Genomic DNA, 21854 nt, shown 5'->3' on the forward strand with positions numbered 1-21854 from the left:
CAGGTAAAAACCCTTCATCAGGAATAGCTCCTATGAGCTAATACCACACCGATGACATATGGACAGGCATCACATTTCAATACAGATGCTGCTTGGGGTCATTGCGTGCCAATACCTTAAAGGATGATAACTGTTTCTTCACTTCCCTGAAAGCTATGGCTTGGTGACATGAACATTTGCAAAGTTGACCCTTTTGAAGAAATTAATGCAAAGGTATCAGGATGGAGGCCAGATTATGTTTGAACTTTCCATAATAATTCACCAGTTCAAAAAAAAAGACCTAAACTCCAGTACAGTCATGGGAACCGGGACACCTTTGATCACCCTTACTTTATCTTCCAATGTTGTAACCCGGTCTGGTTGTCTCTGTAGCCCAAGTAGGTCACTTGGGGTTCCAGGAATATACAGTTGTCCTTTGAGGCATATACTTGTTTGGGAGAAACATCTAAGGACTATGTTCAAGTTCTCTAAGTGATACTTTTTGTTATTAGCACATCTGGATAAATAGACCTTGTAAAATGTTCTCCATCATCCACTGAGAAATTGCACAAACTGACAATACCCCCAATGACAATCATGCATATCGGTACAAACCCTCATGGGTGTTAATTGTAGCATATCTCTGGGAATCCTCATCTAACCGCAATTGTAAGTCCACATGGCTCATGCCCAGCTTTGTGAAAGACAGCCCCTTACCAGTTTTGCATATAAGTCCTCTGTGTGAGGGATTGGGTATTTATCCAGCTGCGAAAGTGGTTTTCTGTTTGTTTAAAATCTCCACAATGTTTAACCGACCCATCAGACTTCACAATCAGTATGACCAGTGCTGCACATTCCTCAAACTGGACTGGTTTGATGATTCCTTTACTTCCCACCCCTCTGATTTCTGCCTCTACTTTTGCCCAAAAGGCAAATGACACTTGGATGAACTTTGCAGAATCGTGGAATTGCTTCGTGGTCAACATAAGGTGGCCTTGGCTCCTTTGATAGCCCCTGCAATTTCCTGAAAGACTTCCGGGTGTTTAACTAGGACTTCCCTCAGGCAGCCATTTTCTAAGTGAAAATTGTCGAGCCAATCAGGGTGAATCTTTCTCAAACAATTACACCCCATCAACATTGGGCCCAATCCTTTTCTTGCGATCAGTGGTAACTGAACTAGTTGCTTCTCATGACAGATCGGAATCAAAGTTGTACCCTTAATCTGCAGAGATTCTTCAGTATAGGCTCTCAGTCTCGCATAAATCTTAAGGGTTGGAGTCTAAAGTGAATTTTGTTAAAGAGTGTTTCTGCAGTCACTGAAATGGCCATGCCGTTATCAACCTTAATTAGAACCAGGTGACTGTTTAACCAGACATTCACTTTGATTGGTTCTGATTAGAAGTTGCTAAGCAATGTAATTGCTCCAATTGGTGGCTCAGGGGTTTGCACTGCTGCCTCACAGCACCAGGGTCCCAGGTTCAATTTTGGCCTCAGGTGACTGTCTGTGTGGAGTTTGCACATTCTGCGTGGGTTTCCTCCGGGTGCTCTGGTTTCCTCCCACAGTCTAAAGATGTGCAATGCAGTTGAATTGGCTGTGCTAAATTGCCTGTCGTGTTAGCTGCATTAGTCAGAAGGAAATGGGTCTGGGTGGGTTAGACTTCGGATGGTCGTTGTGAACTTGTTGGGCCAAAGAGCCTGTTTCCACACTGTAGCTAATTTAATCAAACCAGATGTAGGTGGGCTTTCCAGCATGTACATTCTCCAGTATACTGGCCTTTGAGTTCCCTTACTCCAGTTAGGTCCAGTGGACTCGGCTGCTGTTTTGAGTCCACATACTGGCAGCAACTACAATGGCTTACCAGCCCAGATTCTGAAGGAAATTTTAGCCCTTTGTCTGAGGCTTGGCTTTGCTTTGGGGTTTTGCTGTAGGTTGACCTAGAGTCCCTCTGTTCAGGATGTGTCTGGAGTGAGGCTCTGCAATTGCCTTCACTCAACTAATGTTTCCCAAGCTCAGTCAGATTGGCAGGGTGTCCACTTCCATCAGAATACCCTGTAACCCATACACTCCACTCGCCGCATTTTCCAACGATAAAGCTAATTGTAGTGCCTGTTTGAAGTCCACTTGGGCTGCAGCTAATAAGTATTTTTGCATCATTTTAATCCCTCATATCAAATGGTCTCCCAGCATCTTTTTAAGCATTAAACTAAAGTCGCATGCCTCTGCCGGTCGTCTTAACCTAGTCAAAAATTCTGATACCGATTCCTCTGGTTCTTAAATTGCTGAGTATAAACTGATAGCATCTCAGAATTAGAGGAGATTTGGAGTTGTAATATTCCTTATCTATATCCATCAACTTAGAATATAGAACATAGAACATAAAACAGAACAGAACAGTACAGGCGCTCAATGTTCTGCTAACCTTTTATCGACTCTAAGATCAAACTAACCGACATACTCTTCATTTTACTATCATTCATGTGCCTATCCAAGAGTCACTTAAATGTCCCTAATGTGTCTGACTCTACGACCACTGCTGGCAGTCCATTGCACGCACCCACCACTCTGCAAAGAGTGACATCTCCCCTAAACCTTCTTACAATCAATTTAAAACTATACTCCCTCATGATAGCCATTTCCACCCTTGGATAAAGGATCTGGCTATCAACTCTATCTATCCATCATCCTGTACACCTCTATCAAGTCACCTCTCACCCTTCTTCGCTCCAATGAAGAAAGCACTAACTCCATCAACCTTTCTTCGTTAGACATGCCCTCCAGTCCAGGCAGCATCCTGGTAAATCTCCTCTGCACCCTCTCTAAAGCTTCCACATCCTTCCTATAATGAGGTGACCAGAACTGAACACAGTATTCCAAGTGTCATCTCAGCAGGGTTTTATAAAGCTGCCGCATAACCTTGCAGCTCTTAAACTCAATCCCCCTGCTAATGAAAGCATACACATTATAAGCCTTCTCAATGACTCTACCAACTTGGGTGGCAACTTTGAGGGATCTATAGACATGGATTCCCAAGATCTCTCTGTTCCTCCACACTGCCAAGAATCCTGCCTTTATCCCTGTAATCTGCATTCAAATTCAACCTCCAAAATGAATAACATCACACTTTTCCAGGCTGAAATCCATCTACCACTTCGGAGTCCAGATCTGCATTCTGTCAATGCTCCATTACAATCTACAACATCCCTCCATGCTACTCTACTGACCACCACTCTACCAACCATCATGTCATCAGCAAACTTACTAACCCATCTTTTCACTTCCTCATCCAAGTCATTTATACAAATCACAAAGAGCAGAAGGCCCAGAACAGGTCCCTGCAGAATATAATGGTCACCGAACTCCAGGCTGAATACTTCCCATCTACTACTACCCTGTCTTATATGGGCCAGCCAATTTTGTATCCAGAATCTTGCAAGGTTTAGTTATCTAGTGTCTCATAGAAAATGAGGTTTCTAATAACGGAAAAGGCTGTGGGTCCACAAGCTGTCAGGAGAATTACTTGTTGCTTTTCAACTGCCACAATGTCATTTGCCTGAAAAACAACATTCTTTCTTCATAATGAGCCCAGTCTTCGATGGCTGGATCGACTGAGTCAAGCTTCCCAAATAATGGCGTGATGTCAGAAATGCTTATCCCAACTCAAAGATGACCATTATGAGAGAAGTTCTTCAGAAGCTAGCTTTACTCTGGTTGCCACTGAAATAACTCCACAGAGGCCGGTATCCTGTCATCAAGTCACCCTTTATTTACACCTGGAAATTCTTTGACACTGATCCAGCTCCCTCAGAGCCACCCCTCAGCATGTGAGGATGTCTCACATTCCTGCTTTTATCTCTCAGCCAGGAGTCCCTGATTGGAGCAGATTAACACCACCAATCAGGGGACTCATATTTAATAAGGTCTACCTGGCTGACCTCGTTGCAATCACTACATCGTCCGATATCGATGCTCAGTAGCAATGTTATGCATCATTCACACAGAAATTTGCCAATGATCTTTCAACAGCACCTTCCAAATCCAGGACCTCTTCTTTCTACAGGACAAGGGCAGCAGATACATGGGAACACCAGCCCCTCCAAATTCCCCTCCAAGCCACTCCCCATCCTGACGTGGAAATGTATCACCGTTCCTTCACTGTCGCTGGATGAAAATCCCAGAACTTTCTTTCTGATCACATTGTTATCCACAACAAATGGACTCCAGCAGTTCAAGAAGGCAACTCATCATCACTTTTCTAAGCGTAATTGGAGATGGGCGATAAATGTTGGCTCACTCAGCAACACCCCCATTCCCTAAATGAATGAAAATAAATGATCTCTCTGGACTTTGCTCTGAAGTGCCAGACTGGATTACATCATCAAATCATTGAATTATAGAATCATAGAATCCCTGCATTGATCTTGCAAAGAGCATCCCACTCTGACCTACTCCCCCAAATCCTAACCCTGCATTTCCCATGGCAATATGGGACAGTTTAGCTTGGCCAATCCAACTAATCTGCACATCCCTGGACTGTGGGAAGAAACCAGAGGAAACCCATGCAGATATTAGATTAGATTACTTACAATGTGGAAACAGGCCCTTCAGCCCAACAAATCCACACCGACCCGCCGAAGCGCACCCACCCATACCCCTTCCCCTACATTTACCACTACGGGCAATTTAGCGTGGCCAATTCACCTAACCTGCACATTTTTTTTTGGACTGTGGGAGGAAACCAGAGCACCCGGAGGAAACCCACGCAGACACGGGGAGAATGTGCAAACTCCACACAGTCAGTCGCCTGAGGTGGGAATTGAACCCAGGTCTCTGGTGCTGTGAGGCAGCAGTGCTAACCACTGTGCCACCGTGCCGCCCACGGTGAAAACGTGCATACATTGTGGGGACTAAGTTGTTCTCGGAGGAAGATTTCTCGAGATCTGTTTTCTTCTGGTGAAATTGCTGACATATTTACAAAAATACCAGGTAGAGTTGTAACTGTGACTCACTCTCCAGCACACTCCAGTTTTTGATGCAGGCTCATAATTTGAAGAGCCATTTGACTGCGATTGTGGTTGACAATGCACAGTGTTTCACTCAGGTAAAACATTCAGGGCTTTAGAGACTTGATGGCGCAGACTAGCTACTTTGATGGGATTCAGCTCCCATCTCCAAAGGGTTCAACTAGACTGTTGGATGATTTGTACCAGCACAGTCACTGTTATACCATTATCTCCCTTAAGCTAGGTTTTGCACTACACTGTCCCTTTTTGTTAAATTTTGAATTCAAAAGAACACTGAACCAAGGTTGAACCACTCAACCACGAGAACCACACTCTCTCTCTATGAGCCTTGAAATTATGCACTGCAGAGTTTATAGCATCAATGCTTAATGTATTCCTCTGAAAGTCCTTCGTCAGCTACTTTACACAAGTATTTCAGAGGAAAAGGCTTTAGCAAGAGGATTTATTAGACTGTGGGATTTTCCTTTTGACCGCTTTGCTGGGTTTTATAGCAAATAGCCTCACCATCCCCCCACCCACCCTCTCCCTGCCCCCTTCTTCCTAAACTTGGAGATGTGTGCCAGAGTGTAAGTAAAATGATTCAGCTAAAACTTCTCAGAAAGTAAAGGTATAGAATTCACCAGCAAGCAGAAACAGCACAGAGGCACTCAAGGTGAGTCTAAATAAATATGAGGGAGAAAGGAGTAGAAGGTTACATGAATGAAGTTATCCAGAGAGGGGAGAGAAAAGGCAGCATTGCAACCGACTAGGTTGTATGATCTGTTTCTGTATCAAGAAACAAATGTCCTTTGACATAATCTTAACAGCGGTGTTAACCCATTATAATAAAGACAGTTGGAAAAACTTTGAAACTAATGATTTGAAGATGCCAGTGTTGGACTGGGGTGTGCAGACTTAAAAATCACACAACACCAGGTTATAGTCCAACAGGTTTAATTGGAAGCACTAGCTTTTGGAGCACTGCTCCTTCATCAGGTAGTTGTGGAGGACGCAATTGTAAGACACAGAAGTTATAGCAAAAGTTTACAGTGTGATGTAACTGAAATTATACATTGATTGTCTATTGAGTCTTTCATCTGTTTGAATACCATGATAGTTTCACTTCTTTCCTGTATAAATCACAAAACCTTTTTTAAAAAGTTGCATTCTCAGTTTAACTGTAACAATTGGTGATAGCTAGACAATATGTTGAAGGTGTTAGCCCCCTGTGTTCTCTGTCTATGCCATGATGTTGAGATTGATTCCAATCTAAAACGTGAGATAACAGAGTTTTACATGAATTCATGCAGTTTTTGAGCAAAGAATAATGTAACTTGCAAGTATAAATTCACCCCACAAAATATATGTGTGTGTGTGTGTATGTGTGTGTGCATCTGTCTGTCTGGGTTAGAGGTTGCGAATGTGAGAGAGAGTGTATGTGTGTGTGTAGTGAGTGTAGAGTGTCTTAAGTCTGTGAGGGGGTGCACGTGTGAGTGTGGGAGTGTGTGTGTGTGTCTGGGGTGGGGGGTTGTGAGTGTCTGTGAGACACTCACACATGCACCCTCTCAGATAGACAGACAGACAGACAGACAGACAGACAGACAGACACACACACATATATTTTGTGGGGTGAATTTGTACTTGCAGAGTTACATTGTACTTTGCTCAAAAACTGCATGAATTCATATAAAACTCTGTTATCTCACTTTTTAGATTAGAATCAATCTCAACATCATGGCATAGACGGAGAACACAGGGGGCTAACACCTTCAACATATTGTCTAGCTATCACCAATTGTTACAGTTAAACTGAGAATGCAACTTTTTAAAAAAAGGTTTTGTGATGTACACATGAAAGAAGTGAAACTATGATGGTATTCGAACAGATGAAAGGCTTAACAGACAATCAAGGTATTTTTCAATGTATAATTTCACTTACATCACACTGTAAATTTTTGCTATAAATTCTGTGCCTTAGAATTGTGTCCTCCACAATCACCTGATGAAGGAGCGTCACTCCGAGAGCTAGTGTGCTGCCAATTAAACCTGTTGGACTATAACCTGGTGTTGCGTGATTTTTAACTTTGAAACTAAGTCAGTCAATCATATTTGGTGAGGTAGAATTCATGTTGGCATTTCAGATCGATGACCTCACATCAGAACGAGTGAGCTTGCTTTCATGCAAAGGCCTATATTTTTACCAGGATCCAATTGTTGTGAGGGGTGTGGACAAAAAGAAAACAGTCAGGTGATCAGGACGGTGGTGAGGGCGGGGGGGGGGGTGTTACTGGGGGAATCCAACAGCTTAGATTGAGATGAGAGTGAAAACTCTGTTGAAAATTGGCATGAACTGAAGAATTGGAGGGGGATTGGGAAGTCTTTGGCAGGCACAACAGGTCTGGTAGCACTTTATAAATCAGTGAGTGTGCTGGCTCATTTAAGTATGCTGATAAAAGGGGCCAGTGGGAAAGGTGAAACATCTTATCCTGGCAGCAAAACTATCGTTTACAATTAAACACATCTGGCTTTTCAAACAGCTGATCATGGGCTGACATTACCCATCTTGTTCTTGTAATTTAGCAGTTCCATTACAGCTCAGAGCTTTTCCACGTCCGTTCGGATCACATGTGGTTCCTTTTTATGGGATCAAGATGTGTTATTCTCATTCCCTGTTTCTTTCATGATTAGCTTGGGGACTTTTATCTTCTTTTGCCCTCCTCACAAATTTAACCAAGCACTTCCCACCCACCCCATTCTTGGAGGAAGCTGTCTCAAGTCCTGAGCAGAATTATTCAGGAGAAACATGTTTACTGAGTGTGGTTCGAGCATGGAATCAGACACCTCAGAAGAAACTAGACATAAACACGTGGATGGGTTGGACCAAAGGGTTAGATTAGATTACTTAGATTACTTACAGTGTGGAAACAGGCCCTTCGGCCCAACAAGTCCACACCGCCCCGCCGAAGCGCAACCCAACCATACCCCTACATCTACCCCTTACCTAACACTACGGGCAATTTAACATGGCCAATTCACCTGACCTGCACATCTTTGGACTGTGGGAGGAAACCGGAGCACCCGGAGAAAACCCACGCAGACACGGGAGAACGTGCAAACTCCACACAGTCAGTCGCCTGAGGCGGGAATTGAACCCAGGTCTCTGGCGCTGTGAGGCAGCAGTGCTAACCACAGTGCCACCGTGCTGAGCTGTATAACTGATTCTGACTCTCTGACATGAGGAAGGTTAAAAATCACACAACACCAGGTTATAGTCCAACAGGGTTGATTTGAAACTGCAAGCTTTCGGAGTGCTGCTCCTTCGTCAGGTAGCTTGCCTGAAACGTCGATTTCGAAGCTGTTTGGATGCTGCCTGAACTGCTGTGCTCTTCCAGCACCACTAATCCAGAATCTGGTTTCCAGCATCTGCAGTCATTGTTTTTACCTTGCAGTTTCAAATAAACCTGTTGAGCTATAACCTTGTGTCGCGTGATTTTGAACTTTGTTTATCGCAGTCTAACACCACATCATGAGGGAGAGTTAGGGGAATAGACAGTCATGCTGAGTAGGTTCGATGAAATAAAGTTGGAGGAGTCTGGTGTGGAGCCTAGCCACCATTTAGATTTAGAACGCTAGTGCTGTGCCTTCACTGTTACTGGCTCAGTATTTTGGAGCTTCCTGCCTAACAGAGCTCTAATTCCAAACTCTAATTGCTGCATTGTTCAAGCTGGCCACTCACCCCCACCTTCACAAAGCTAGGATCAGAAGGCATAATACTCAGAATAAGGGATCACACATATAAAACAGAGATGAGGAGGAATTCTTCTTCTTAGAGGGTAGTCCTTTACCACAGGGGGCGGTCGAGATTGGCTCAGTAAGTATATTCCAGGCTGAGATCGACAGATTCTTAATCAGTAAGGGACACAGGTTTATGGGGGAAAGGCAGGAAAGAGGAGATAAGGATTTTCAGATCAGTCATGATCTCATTGAATAGTGGAGCAGACACAATGGGCTGAATTGACTACTTCTGCCCTTATGTCTTATGGTCTTCTGATGGTTGGGAAGTCTAAGTTGCTTTGAAAATATAGACTTTTACAGAGAGGTGCTCATTAGGAATTAAGGATTGTAATGGGAGAGCCTTCAACATTCTTTCCATCACATAACTGACGAGGAATCTCCCCTGATCTTACCACCTTATATTAGCATGTATATTCATCCTAACTTACCTCATTTGAGTTTTTGAAAAGATCACTAAATATATTGATGAAGGTAGTGTAATTGATATGGTTCACATGGACTTCGGTAAGCCCTTTCATACACTCCCACATGGAAGGCTAGTGCAAAAGGTAAGAGCCCGTGGGATCCAGGGCAAGTGGATCCAAAATTGGCTTCTGGATAGAGGCAAAAGGTGATGATGGAAGGTTGCTTTTGTAATTGGAAACCTGTGACCAGCAGTACACCACTGGAATTGGTGCTAGGACCCTTGCTGTTTGTTACCTATGTTAAAGACTTGGATGTGGATGCAGAGGTACAGTTGGTAAATTTACAGATGACACAAAAATTGGCAGTGATGTTGATAGTGAGGAGGATGGTCTCAGGCTACAGTTTGATATTGATCAGCTGGTAAATTAGGCAGAGCAATGGCAGATGGGTTTTAATCCTGACAAGTGTGAGGTTTATCAGTTTGAGAAGTCTACTAAGGGAAGGATGTACACAGTGAATGATAGGTTTCTGGAGAGTACTGAGGAAGAAAAGAACTTCAGTGTACCAGTCCATATATCCTAGAAAGGTATCAGCACAGGTAGACAGGATGGTGAAGAAGGCATACAGGATGCTGACCATCTTTAGACATGGCATGGAATATAGGAGTAAGAAGTCTTTCTCTCTGACTGTGTGACTGAATGGCCATGTATATAGATAGGGCTTCCCTGGCCTTTAATTGCTGGAACTCAAACTTGGAGCTTTAGGCTCAGAGGCAGGGACATTGTCCAATGCGTCAGAAGACTGTTGAAAGGAATACAAGTCATTAAAGAAAATGATGTAGTGTTTTTTTCAGTTTTCGTTTTCCATCTTTTATTCATGAGAGCTAAGCAATTTACAGATAGGAGTGAAACAGTGGGAGGTACAGTTCGAGAGTGTTTAGAGCTGATTTACACAATTTACAAATTTGATGTTTTATTTGACCCTGGGATGAACTTCAGATCTTCTCCACCCTTAGGACTGTTGTAAAGACTGCAACTTTATTTTTCACGTTTCTCTATTTTGGATAATGCATCAAAATGGGAAAAAAGGACCTGCTTTAAACCAAGTCGTTGCTGCATTTTTAAAAATAATTTACTGGGACTCATTGGAAGTTGTGTTTACACTGTTGCTTTGGACAAGAAGTGGGGAAGATGTTTGAGACCCAGTGGCTCTGCGTGTGGGTAAGTTTTCCCAGCAAGCTTTGCTCAGAGACATCTCAAACCCCATACATATCCTGGAGCTTATTGACATACATCAGCTTCCAGGTGAGGACTGCTGGTGGCAGTTGATGAGAAATGCCTCAGCTGATATTCTGGGAACAGATCTGATCTGATGAAAGGTCACAACGTGAAATACCATTCACTCTGTTTCTCTCCACGGATGCTGCCTGACCTATGGAGCTTTTCTAGCACATATGCTTTGTGTTTATTAGTAATTATAGTCTTGGCCCTGATATCTTTGATGCTTGCAATTAACATTTCAATCTCTGCTTTCCTCTGGGCTCAGCTGTTTCACTGTATGACTTTGTTTTCTTCTTCTGGAGGCTGTCAAATAGTGTGCCTTGATATAAATCTTTATAGTGCTCCCAATACTCACCTGATAGCTCCATCTTTAAAAGATATGTCTGAACCTTAATCAACGTGAACAGCCTGAGCCCAGCTTATCTCCTGAAAAAAGACGAAAGTGAGAATTGCAACTAACCTCAGTATCCCTGGAGGAAGCAAAGGGCAACACTGCAACCCATTAATAAAAAAGTAAAGTCATCACACCTCAGGCAAGGTTTCAAGATGGGGCCTTCATGGTAACCTCAACTAGTAGAGGAATTGAACCCACACTGTTAAGGTCATTCTGCATTGTAAACCAGTTGGCCTGCCTAACTGTGCTAACCAATCCAGTTAAGATCTGCAAGAATATAGGAACATAGAAAGGCTTTGTTACGCCAAGATCCTGCCTTGCCTTTCAATCAGATTGTAACTCAACTCCATTCCCTGCTTTGCCTCCATATTCCTTGATTTCCTTCCCTAACGAAAATGTATCCATTTCAGCTCTGAAAGATCGAATTGTCCCCCAGCATCTGCAACCTTCTGGGACATGGAATTAATCATTTGCAGGTATCCAGTGCTTGCCAAAATGAGCATAGTATGAATGGCAGCTGAAGACTGGGTCAGATATGATGCCCTCCCGTAACGGAAAGGAACTGCAATCGGGATCATAGAATGTTATATCAATGAACAACAGCCTCCCAGTGTTAAAGGACACCATGTGTAGGCTCTTGCCATGGGCTATACCTCCATGATAAGCATCCTCCACACTTCAAGGCACTGCCAATCATCATTACCCTCATAAGACAGAAGGATTCTGTCCACTGTGACCCTGACTGTCTTTGAAACCATTTCCCAATTAGTCCCAGCCTCCTTTCTTTCCCCAGGACTCAATAGATTTTCCTAAACAATTCTATATCCAATGCTCCATTGAAAAATACTGCTGTCCAGATCATAATAATTAGCTGCACAAAGAAAGAATTTGTCATTTTCTCCCTCCTTCCCTCCAGGATGTATAACCCAGCTGTGTAATAGCTGCAAGTCATATTTGTGAAACTCAATTGTGGACATGTTCAGAATCAAGGCTTGTTGTTCTTAAGGAGCGCCCAGGTAAAAATGCTACTTTGTATAATCTAAAAACTCAGGTGAGACGGTTTAGACTGAGGTCAGGTTGTCACTAATCATTCTTTTTAAAGAGACAGAACACCATATGAGTTTCTGTTGTACATTTGATAGGGGATTCAAAATCATAAAGGGTCAGCACAGAGTTTATGTGGAAAAATAGTGTCCATCAGTGAAATGATTGAGAACAAGAAGACAATAGATTTCAGATAGTTCAAAAAAGAAGCAATGGAGACATAAGGAGAAGTGTTTTCATACAGCCAGGCATTAAGGTCTGGACTGCTGTGTCTGAGAGCGTGTTGGAAGTAGATTCCGCTGACGTATTCAAGATAGAATTGGATCATTTTCTATAAAGCTGCTCAGTGCCGAGTTACAGGAAGATACTGGGAGAATGGTAATAATTGCATTTCTCATTCTGAAAGCTCACATGTATATTGGAGGCCAACTCGTCTCCTTCCTCACTGTGACAGTTCTGTCATTTGGTTGTTGAATACTGAAAAAGGCACGAGAACAAAGTAGGATGTTTTTGAGAGATAGTGCCCCGGTTATATTTCTTGCACGTTATTAGGTCCCGCAAGTAAGGGTATGCCAGTAATGTTTATTTTATTGAGTTCCAAAGCAAATCTTCAGTTGCCTGGTGATCAGGAATTTTGCTGAATAACAGATAAAAATACGAAATGGCCCCTTGTCACTTCTGTCATCTCAACTATGTGTCTACCTACTGTAGAAACAATGTAGTGAATGATACCATTCTATCAAGCCCTGGCAAGAGCTATTGGGAGCATTCAGTCCTGGAAAAGATAAATCATAAACAGAACAGGGATTACAGCTTCAAACTGATGTAGGCCCATTGGTAAGAAGATCCACCAAACAGACAAATTGACATCTGGAATGATGTCGGGCAAAAATAAATTTTAGAAATAAACCGACGAATCCATTAGATATTTAAGGAGATCATACATTACCTGGAGCAATGTGTGTGTGGGACTTGTCAGTGCTGAGTTCAGAATGATAATTATACTTTCGGGAGAAAGGATTGGAATTTCATGCTGAAATGGTAGGATCAGAAGGGCTGGAAGGATCACAATGTTGTAGTACCAACCATTGGTGGCTTCTGGCCTGGTTAGAGGACAGTCACCAATCTTCCCTTTGAATGATTGCTAGATAATCTGGTCACAAATCCTGCAACACATCTGTTGGATGGATGAGACTCAAACCTAGACTTTCTAGCCCAAAGGTATGGACATTATCCTACCCCTCAAGAACCTCAATCCTCCTTCCTAGATATTTTCCAATCATCCTTGCTCAGAGACAGGATTACACACCTCTGGAGAAGATAGAACATGAAGATAGAACATAAAGTAGGTTGGTCTTGAACCTGAATCTCCTACCCCAGAGAAAGGTACACTACACCAAAAAAGCCCCATGATTACCATTGTGTTTTTGTTTAACTCAGTCTTGAGATGGATATTTTTAACCAACATATTGCAACATACACTCCTCTAAAACAGGTAGGACTTGAATCCAGAGGTAGGGACACTACCATTGTGGCACATGAGTTCTTTGAATATGGGCTATGGATGTCATTGGCTAGACCAGAATTAACTTCCAATCCCCCTAACTGGTCATTTTTTGTCGAGACGTTCTAATCATTCAGAAGGATAATGGCATCTTGAGGGACCAAAGCATTAATGCTGGCTTCAGTTAGATTTTAAAAAGTGACAATGGGAATCCTGTCACTTCAAATCTTCTAACACCTAGCTACCCCATTGCTGACATCATTACAAACAGCTCCACTCTGTGCCTTAGATATAGAAACTAACAGAATCAATATTAATGCTCTCTCCTAACCCTAACACTCAAAAGAAGCAGTGTGACAGGCAGAATGAAGTAACAATCGCATGGGTATATATGTTGCCCATATCACAGAGGATCATGGAATCATGGAAGCTAGAAGAGGGTTTGCGTTCATGCCAACCCTCCGTAAGAGCAGTTCAGCAAGACCCACTCCCCTATCCTTACCTCATCACTTTTGAAATGCTCCTCCTTCACACTCTTATTCAATTCTCTTTCCAAACCTTTGGCCATCACACTCTTATAGAGTAAGTCAGAAGTCACACAACACCAGGTCATATTTAAACCACAAGCTTTTGGAGCACTGTTCCTTCATCAGCTGAAGTGACTTCTTACGACTTCAGGTGAAGCTTGTGATTTCAAATAAACCTGTGGGCTATAAGCTGGTGTTGTGTGACTTGACTTTGTCCACCCCAGTCCAACACTGGCACCTTCATAACATTCTTATTGAGTGCCAATCTTGTAGCTCAGGGGGGAGTTCAAAAGTTCTTGGTTCAAGTCACGCCCTAGGACTTGTTGACTACAGAACGAGTATTCATGATGTGGTTCAAACAGGTTGACAATGAGACTACTTCCACTTTCTCATCACTTTCTCGAGGGGAAAACAAAACTGGACATCAAGATATGAAGCAAAATAAAAACAAGATTTTAATGAACAACCTCAGAAGCACCAGAATTTGTTTTTATTTTTTCTCATGGGATTTTGGTGCCATTGGCAAAACCAGCAATTATTACCCACCCCTTGTTGTCCTTGAGGAGCTCATAGTGAGCTGTATTGTTAAACTGCTCCAGTCCATCTGGTTCAGCGACAATCACAATGCTCTTAGGCATGGGATCCCAGGACTTTGACCTCATGAGAGTAAAGGAATGGAGATGTATTGTCCTGAATGGTGTCAAGCTTCTTGAAACTTGTGAGAGCTGTACCCATCCAGGCAAGTGAGGACCGCTTCTTGCACTCCTGACCTGTGCCTTGTAGGTGGTGGATAAGAGGGGACCTTATAGAAACATATAAAATTCTGAAAGGGACGGATAAGACAGAGGCAGGCAAGTTGTTTCTGCTGGTGGGTGAGACTCCGACTAAGGGACATGGCCTCAAGATTACGGGGAGTAGTTTTAGAACAGAGATGAGGAGGAACTGCTTTTCCCAGACAGTAATGAATCTATGGAATTCTCTACCCAAGGAAGCAGTAGAGACAGCTTCATTAAGTATATTCGAGACAGAGTTGGATGGGTTTTTGCAAAGTGGGGGAGTTAAGGATTCTGGGGATAATACAGGTAGGAGGAGCTGAGAATGATGGAGAGATCAGCCATGACCTTAATGAATGGCAGAGCAGGCTTGATGGGCCAAATGGCCTACTCCTGCTTCTATTACTGTGAAACTATGACAGGCTTTGGGGAGTCAGGAACTGAGTTATTTACTGTAGGTTTTTCAGCTTTTTCCATACTCTTATAGCCACAGTATTTATACTTTCATAGAATCCCTGCAGTGTGGGAACAGGCCATTCGGCCCAACATTCCACAACAACTTTCTGAAGAGCATCCCCACCCAGACTCATCTCCCTACCCCCCCACCCCAATATTTCTCATGACTAATCCACCCAGCCTGCACATCCTGGAAGCTGAGGGCAATCTAGCATGGCCAATTCACCAAACCTGCACACCTTTGGACTGTGGGAGGTAACCCACGCAGACACAGAGAGAATGTGCAAACTTCCCACAGACAGTTGCCAGAGGCTGGAGTTGAATCCGGGTCCCTGGCACTGTGAGGCAGCAGTGCTAACCATTAAACCACCATGCCCCCCTCCACCAACAACCCCCCCCCCCCCCCCCCCCCCACTCCCCGCCAACCCCATCCAGTTCAGTTTCTGGTTAATGGTGACTGCCAAGGCATTGATAGTAGGGGATTTAGTGATGGCAATGCCATTGAATGTCAAGGGGCAATGGTTACATTCTTGCTTGTTGGAGATGGTCATTGCCTGGAACTTGCATGCCATGAATGTTACTTGCCACTTCTCAGCCCAAACCAGGATATTGTCCAAAGATTGCTTCACTTGGACATGAACTGTCTCAACATCTGAGGAGTTGTGAATGGTGCTCAACACTGAGCAATCATTGGTAAACATTTCCACATTTTTAAAAAATGCATTCATGGGATGTGGGCATTGCTGGGTGGTCAGCATTTATTGCCCGCTCCCCTAGTTGCCCTTGAGAAGATGGTGGTGAGTTGTCTTCTTGAACTGCTGCAGTTTAACTGCTTTAAGTTGACCCATAATGCACATAGGGAGGGAGTTTATATTTTATGATGGAGGAAAGGTTGTTGATTAAGCAACTGGAGATGGGTGGGAGAAGGATATGACCCTGAGGAACCCCCTGCAGAGATGTTCTAAAGCTGAGAAGATTGATCTCCAGAAACCATTTTCATTTGTACGAGGTATTCTACAGCTGAGACCTCTCCCTTGTACCAATTTACTCAGATTTTGCTCAGGCTCCTTTATACCACACTGAATCAAATGCGGCCTTGATGTCAAGGGCTGTTCCTCTCATCTCACCTCTGGAATTCAGCTCATTTGTCCATGTTTGAACCAATGAGTTCAGAAGCTGAGTGGCCCTGGTGGAACCCAAACTGGGCATCACTGAGCGGGTTATTGCTGAGCAGGTGCTGTTTGATAGCACTGTTGGTGACACCTTCCATCACTTTGCTGATGATTGGAAGGAGATGAATGGGGTGGTAATGGGATGTCGAATTTGCCCTTTTTTTTAGTGCACAGGACATACCTGAGCAATTTTCCATATCTTTAGTACGATGGCAATGTTATAACTGTACCGGAAGAGCTCGATGAGTGGTACAACAGGTTCTGGAGCAAAAGCATTCAGTAGTATTGCAGGAATGTTGTCAGAGCCCACAGCCCTTCCATTATCCAGTGCCTCCAACCGTTTCTTGATATCATGTGGATTTGGCTGAACACTGCCTTCTGTGATGCTGAGGAGTTCTGCAAGAGGCTGAGGCAGATTATCCACTCAGCACTTTGGCTGAAAACTGTTGTAAATGCTCCATCCTTTTCTTTTGTATCAATATGCTGGTCTTCCCCATAATTGGAGATATTGGAGGAACTTCCTTCAGTAAGTTGTTTAATTGTCCATCACCATCAGTAAAGACACGAGTGTAGATTTTTGATCTGATCTGTTGCTTATGCAATTTCCCAGTCCTGTTTATCTCCTGCTGCTCATGCTGTTTGGCACAGAAATAGTCCTGTGTTGCAGCATCACCAGGTTGGGCGGCACAGTGGCACAGTGGTTAGCACTGCTGCCTCACAGCGCCAGAGACCCGGGTTCAATTCCCACCTCAGGCGACTGTCAGTGTGGAGTTTGCACGTTCTCCCCGTGTCTGCGTGGGTTTCCTCCAGGTGCTCCGGTTTCCTCCCACAGTCCGAAGATGTGCAGGTCAGGTGAATTGGCCATGCTAAATTACCATAGTGTTAGGTAAATGTAGGGGTACGGGTGGGTTGCGCTTCGGCGGGGCGGTGTGGACTTGTTGGGCCAAAGGGCCTGTTTCCACACTGTAAGTAATCTAATCTAATCTAGACACCTGATTTTCAGGTTTGCCTGGTGCTGCTCTGGCATGCCCTCCTGCCCTCTACATTGACCAAGGGTTGAACCCCTCAATTGACAGTAAGGGTGGAGTGGGGACCATGAGGTTGCAGACTGTATCTGAGTGTGATTATCCTTCTTCTGATGGCCCACAGCACCTCCCAGATGCTCAGTTTGAGTTGCTGGATCTGCTCAATATCCATTTCATTTGGCATGGTGAGATTGATACACGACATGATGCAGGGTATTCTCAATGTGAAAATGAGAATTCTTCACCATAAGAACTGCATGGTGGTCACTCCATGGACAGGTACCTGCGTATCCAGCGCAACTTGCTGAAGATTGCGCTGTTCAAGGTCATAATCCATTCCACCAATGGTCACATATTTCGATAACTCCATTAGTTCTGATCCACTTTGGAGTGCCGTCAAAGTTACTGTATAATCTCAAGACCTTGTGTTTGTCTTAAGAAAGAGGAGCAGGACTAGGACAAGATCATTTGTGTGAATGATAATTCAAAGCTCGTGCAAAGAAGGATACTGATTGGGAATGATCAGCCATGATCATATTGAATGGCGGTGCAGGCTCGAAGGGCTGAATGGCCTACTCCTGCATCTATTGTCTATTGTCTATTGTCAAAACATTTCATTCCACACTCACTTTTCCCAGCAAGAAAGAATGATGCCAGTTATCTAAAACGGCGCTCATCCGTGTCTCTTCATTCTCTTGTTCTTTCATCTTTCTATCTGCACAACTGTACCAGTTTGCACACACTGCTGTGGCTCTCCACAGGCTTCCAGTTATTCGGCAGCTCATTTCCAGTGCTCCGTTCGGGTCTAATTTAGCAAAGCACTAATGAATGCTTGTTAACTTTCAGATCTCTTTATGGCACCACTTTAATTGCCTGTGGTTCAGCAGCTGAGGGTTATGGGAGTTCAGCTTGAACTAATAGTTCCCTTTGATGCATCAAAAGCCTGAGGCAAACCACGTGAGTTCAAGCAGATCAGTGAGTCTAAGCACATTAACCTACTTTAAGGTCTCTGTGCTTATTGCAATATAAAAATCACAAACACACACACACACAGAAATCAGTTTTAAAACAGAAACAAAAGTTGCAAACTTTGTCAGCTGTAATCAACATATCATTCTGTCTACATTCTCGTGCCTAGTATTAAGATCGGTTTATCAAGTGAGGTCTCTGTTTTAATTCTCCAAATACCCATTGTGCAGTGTGATCTCATACAGGTGATCCAATTTAATCAGCCACAAATTAAAGCCATGACCTGCATTCAATCTTCAGTTCTGCCACAATCTAATATTGACTTTCAAGGAATCATAGAGTCATGCAGAACAGAAGTTGATCATTCAGCTCATTGTACCTACATCAGTTTTTCCAAAGAACGGTCTGATTTGGTCATGCACACCCACTTTGACCCCATATTCTTATGAACAATTCTTCTCCAGACACATGTCCGTTGCATTTTGAAAGCTCCTGTGCATCAGTTGGACCATTCTTTATGATCGTGTAAAACCTCTCATTTGCTCTCAAGCTGTTTTCCACACATATTTTACATTTATGACCTTTAATTACTCATCCACTTTCCCCAGCTAACAACGTCCCTGTACTCATTCTAACATAAACTCTCAATTGCAATACCTTGAATAGATCTGCTCCAAGTAGGACAATGTCAGCCATCTTCACTTTTCCAAGTAACTAAAGTCCATTATTCCTGGTGCTATTCTGTTGAACCACATTCGTGTTGAGGTTTTGAGACATTTATTTAAGGAAGACTGTTAAATCCCTGGAAAGAATGAAAAGGAGATTTAGTAGAATGACACCAAGAAAGAGGCATTTTCAATAAAGGGAAAGGTTAGAAAATCTGGGCTCCCTGCTTTAGGAAGGATGTCGTGAAACATGAAAGGGTTCAGAAATTATTTACAAGCATGTTTTTAGGGTTGGAGGGTTTGAGCTAGAGGGAGAGGCTGAAAAGGCTGGGACTATTTTCCCTGGAGAGTGGGAGGCTGATGGAAGTTTATAAAATCATGAGGGCCATGGATACAGTGAATAGCCAAAATCATTTTCCTAGGGTAGGGGAGTCCAAAACTAAAGGGCACAGATTTAAGGTGAGAGGGGAAGATTTAAAAGGGACCAAGTATACACATCACTCTCACCACCGGAGAGAGTGGTGCATATACAGAACAAGCTGCCAGAAGAGGTAGTGCAAGTAGAGATAATTACAACATTACTGGATTAGTGGTGCTGGAAGAGCACAGCAGTTCAGGCAGCATCCAATGAGCAGCGAGATCGACGTTTCGGGCAAAAGCCCTTCATCATTCCTGATGAAGGGCTTTTGCCCGAAACGTCGATTTCGCTGCTCATTGGATGCTGCCTGAACTGCTGTGCTCTTCCAGCACCACTAATCCAGTATTTGGTTTTCGGCATCTGCAGTCATTGTTTTTACCCATAATTACAACATTTCAAAGGCTTTGAGATGAATGCATGAATGGGAAGGATTTAGAGGAATATGGCAAATGGAACTAGATTAATTTAGGATATCTTGTTGGCATGGACGATTTAGACTGAAGAAACTGTTTTTGTGCTGTACATTGCAATGATTATATGACTCTAAATTGGGCTTACTCTCTTTGGACCAGAGAAGGTTAAAAGGTGACCTTATTGAGGTGTTCAAAATTATGAACAATTTTGATAGGGTAAAGAATGATATTTCATTTCCACCAGTCGGTATATCAGGAAGTAGGGGTCACAATTTCAAGATTGTCAGCAAGAGATGAGGAGAAACTTCTTCACTTAGTTGCTCGGATTTGGAATCTGCTGCCTGGGAGCGTGGTGGAAGAGGATTCCATAGGAGGGTTTCAAAGGAGACCTGGATATCTGGTGAATGTAGACAGTTATGGAGATAGAACTGGAGAGTGGGACGAGCTGGGTAGCTCCTTCCAGAGCCAGTACAGTCACCGGTCGAATGGTCTCCTTCTGTACTGTAAAATTCTATGGATTTATGATTCCATGAACCCCGTTTTATTTTGAGCCTTCAGCAAATGTTGTTGTCTGCACACTCCAGTTTGTAGTATCTTGGGCTGTGGGTACCTGTATGCACACCAGCCCTGAGCTGATTGCTCCTTACCTCCATTGCTCTTCATCTATTTCTGTACTATTACACTCAGTCAGTCACACCTGTACAGTCAGTCAGCTCCCTGGCACCTCTCTCTTCTTGTGCTCATTTTAGACCAGTGTCTTCTCTCTTACTGATGCCAGTGCCACGTGATCAGTGACATTATCCAATATGGAAATTGTTAATGACATGCACCGTCATGTGAAGAGACAGTGTGGGGTCAGTGAAGAGCAATCAGAGTCCACAAGAAATAAAATCATGAGAACTATTGATGCCAACACTGAGGAGTGGATTTCTGGTGAGACCAATAGAACTACCAGTATGTAGCCACCTCCAATATGAATCAACATCTGACTATATTAATGCTAGTCTATTGAAGCATAGCTCAGTAGATCTCAAACTGGTTTCATACTGGATTTGGACCAGTCCTTGTTAGTTTTTTTCCTTTTGGGTAAGCTACTTTGAGAATATTAGAAGTACATGTCAAAAGATATGAGCTATCCACCTACTCTTGACACATGTAAAGTGATGGAAGATATCATCAATGGTGCTATTAAGCAAATGTTCCAAAACAATAATCTGCTCACTCATTACAGCCTTGGTTCAAACATGGACAAAAGAGTTGATTTGCAGAATTGACGTGTCTGCCACATTTGACTGATGTGGCATCAAGAAGCCCCTACCAAAACTGGAATCAAAGGGAATGTGGAGGAAAGCTCTCCACAGCTTAGAGCCATACCTCGCTCAAAGGAAGGTGGCTATGGTTTGGGGGTTAATCATCTCAGCTCCAGGACTTCTCTACAGGAGTTCCTCAACATAGTGTTCTAGGTCCAACAATCTTCAGCTGCTTCATCCTTCCCTCCATCATAAGGTCAGAAGTGGGAGTGTTCATTAATGTCTGCACGATGTTCATCACTTCAGATACTGAAATAGCATGTATCCATATGAAACAAGACCTGGGCGCTATCCAGACCTGAGCTGTCAAGTGTTAAGTAATATTTGTGTGATACAAGTGCCAGACAATGACCATCTCCAATGAGAAAGAATCTAAATAACACCCTTTGACATTCAATGACTTTACCATCACTGAAGCCCATACTACCAACATCCTGGAGGCTTCACACAGACCAGAAACTGAATTGAATTAGCCACATTAATACTGTGTTGACAAGAACAGCTCAGATGCTACTATCCTGTAGCAAGTAAATGGACTCCTGACTTCCCACAGCCTGATCAGTGCCCACAAAGCAACGTCACAGATGTAATGAAATGACTGGGTGACTAAGCTCCAACAATACTCAAGTGGTTTGACATTTTCCAGGACAAATAGGCCCACTTGATTGGCACCACATCCACAAACATTCACTCCCTCCAGCACAGATGCTAATAGTAATAGTGC

The 21854-nt window shown here is 43.3% G+C and overlaps 1 long non-coding RNA gene across 1 annotated transcript in view; it reads right to left on the minus strand.

The window, feature by feature from the left end:
• LOC140486492 (uncharacterized) overlaps positions 1 to 19018 on the minus strand; it is a 139198-nt gene extending 120180 nt beyond the window's left edge. The window contains exon 1 of the long non-coding RNA XR_011962591.1: positions 18982 to 19018. This is a non-coding gene — a long non-coding RNA (uncharacterized lncRNA). The remainder of the gene's footprint in view (positions 1 to 18981) is intronic.
• Positions 19019 to 21854: the final 2836 nt, after the last annotated feature.

The sequence above is a fragment of the Chiloscyllium punctatum genome, chromosome 15 (assembly GCF_047496795.1).
Source record: "Chiloscyllium punctatum isolate Juve2018m chromosome 15, sChiPun1.3, whole genome shotgun sequence".
Classification (NCBI taxonomy): domain Eukaryota; kingdom Metazoa; phylum Chordata; class Chondrichthyes; order Orectolobiformes; family Hemiscylliidae; genus Chiloscyllium; species Chiloscyllium punctatum.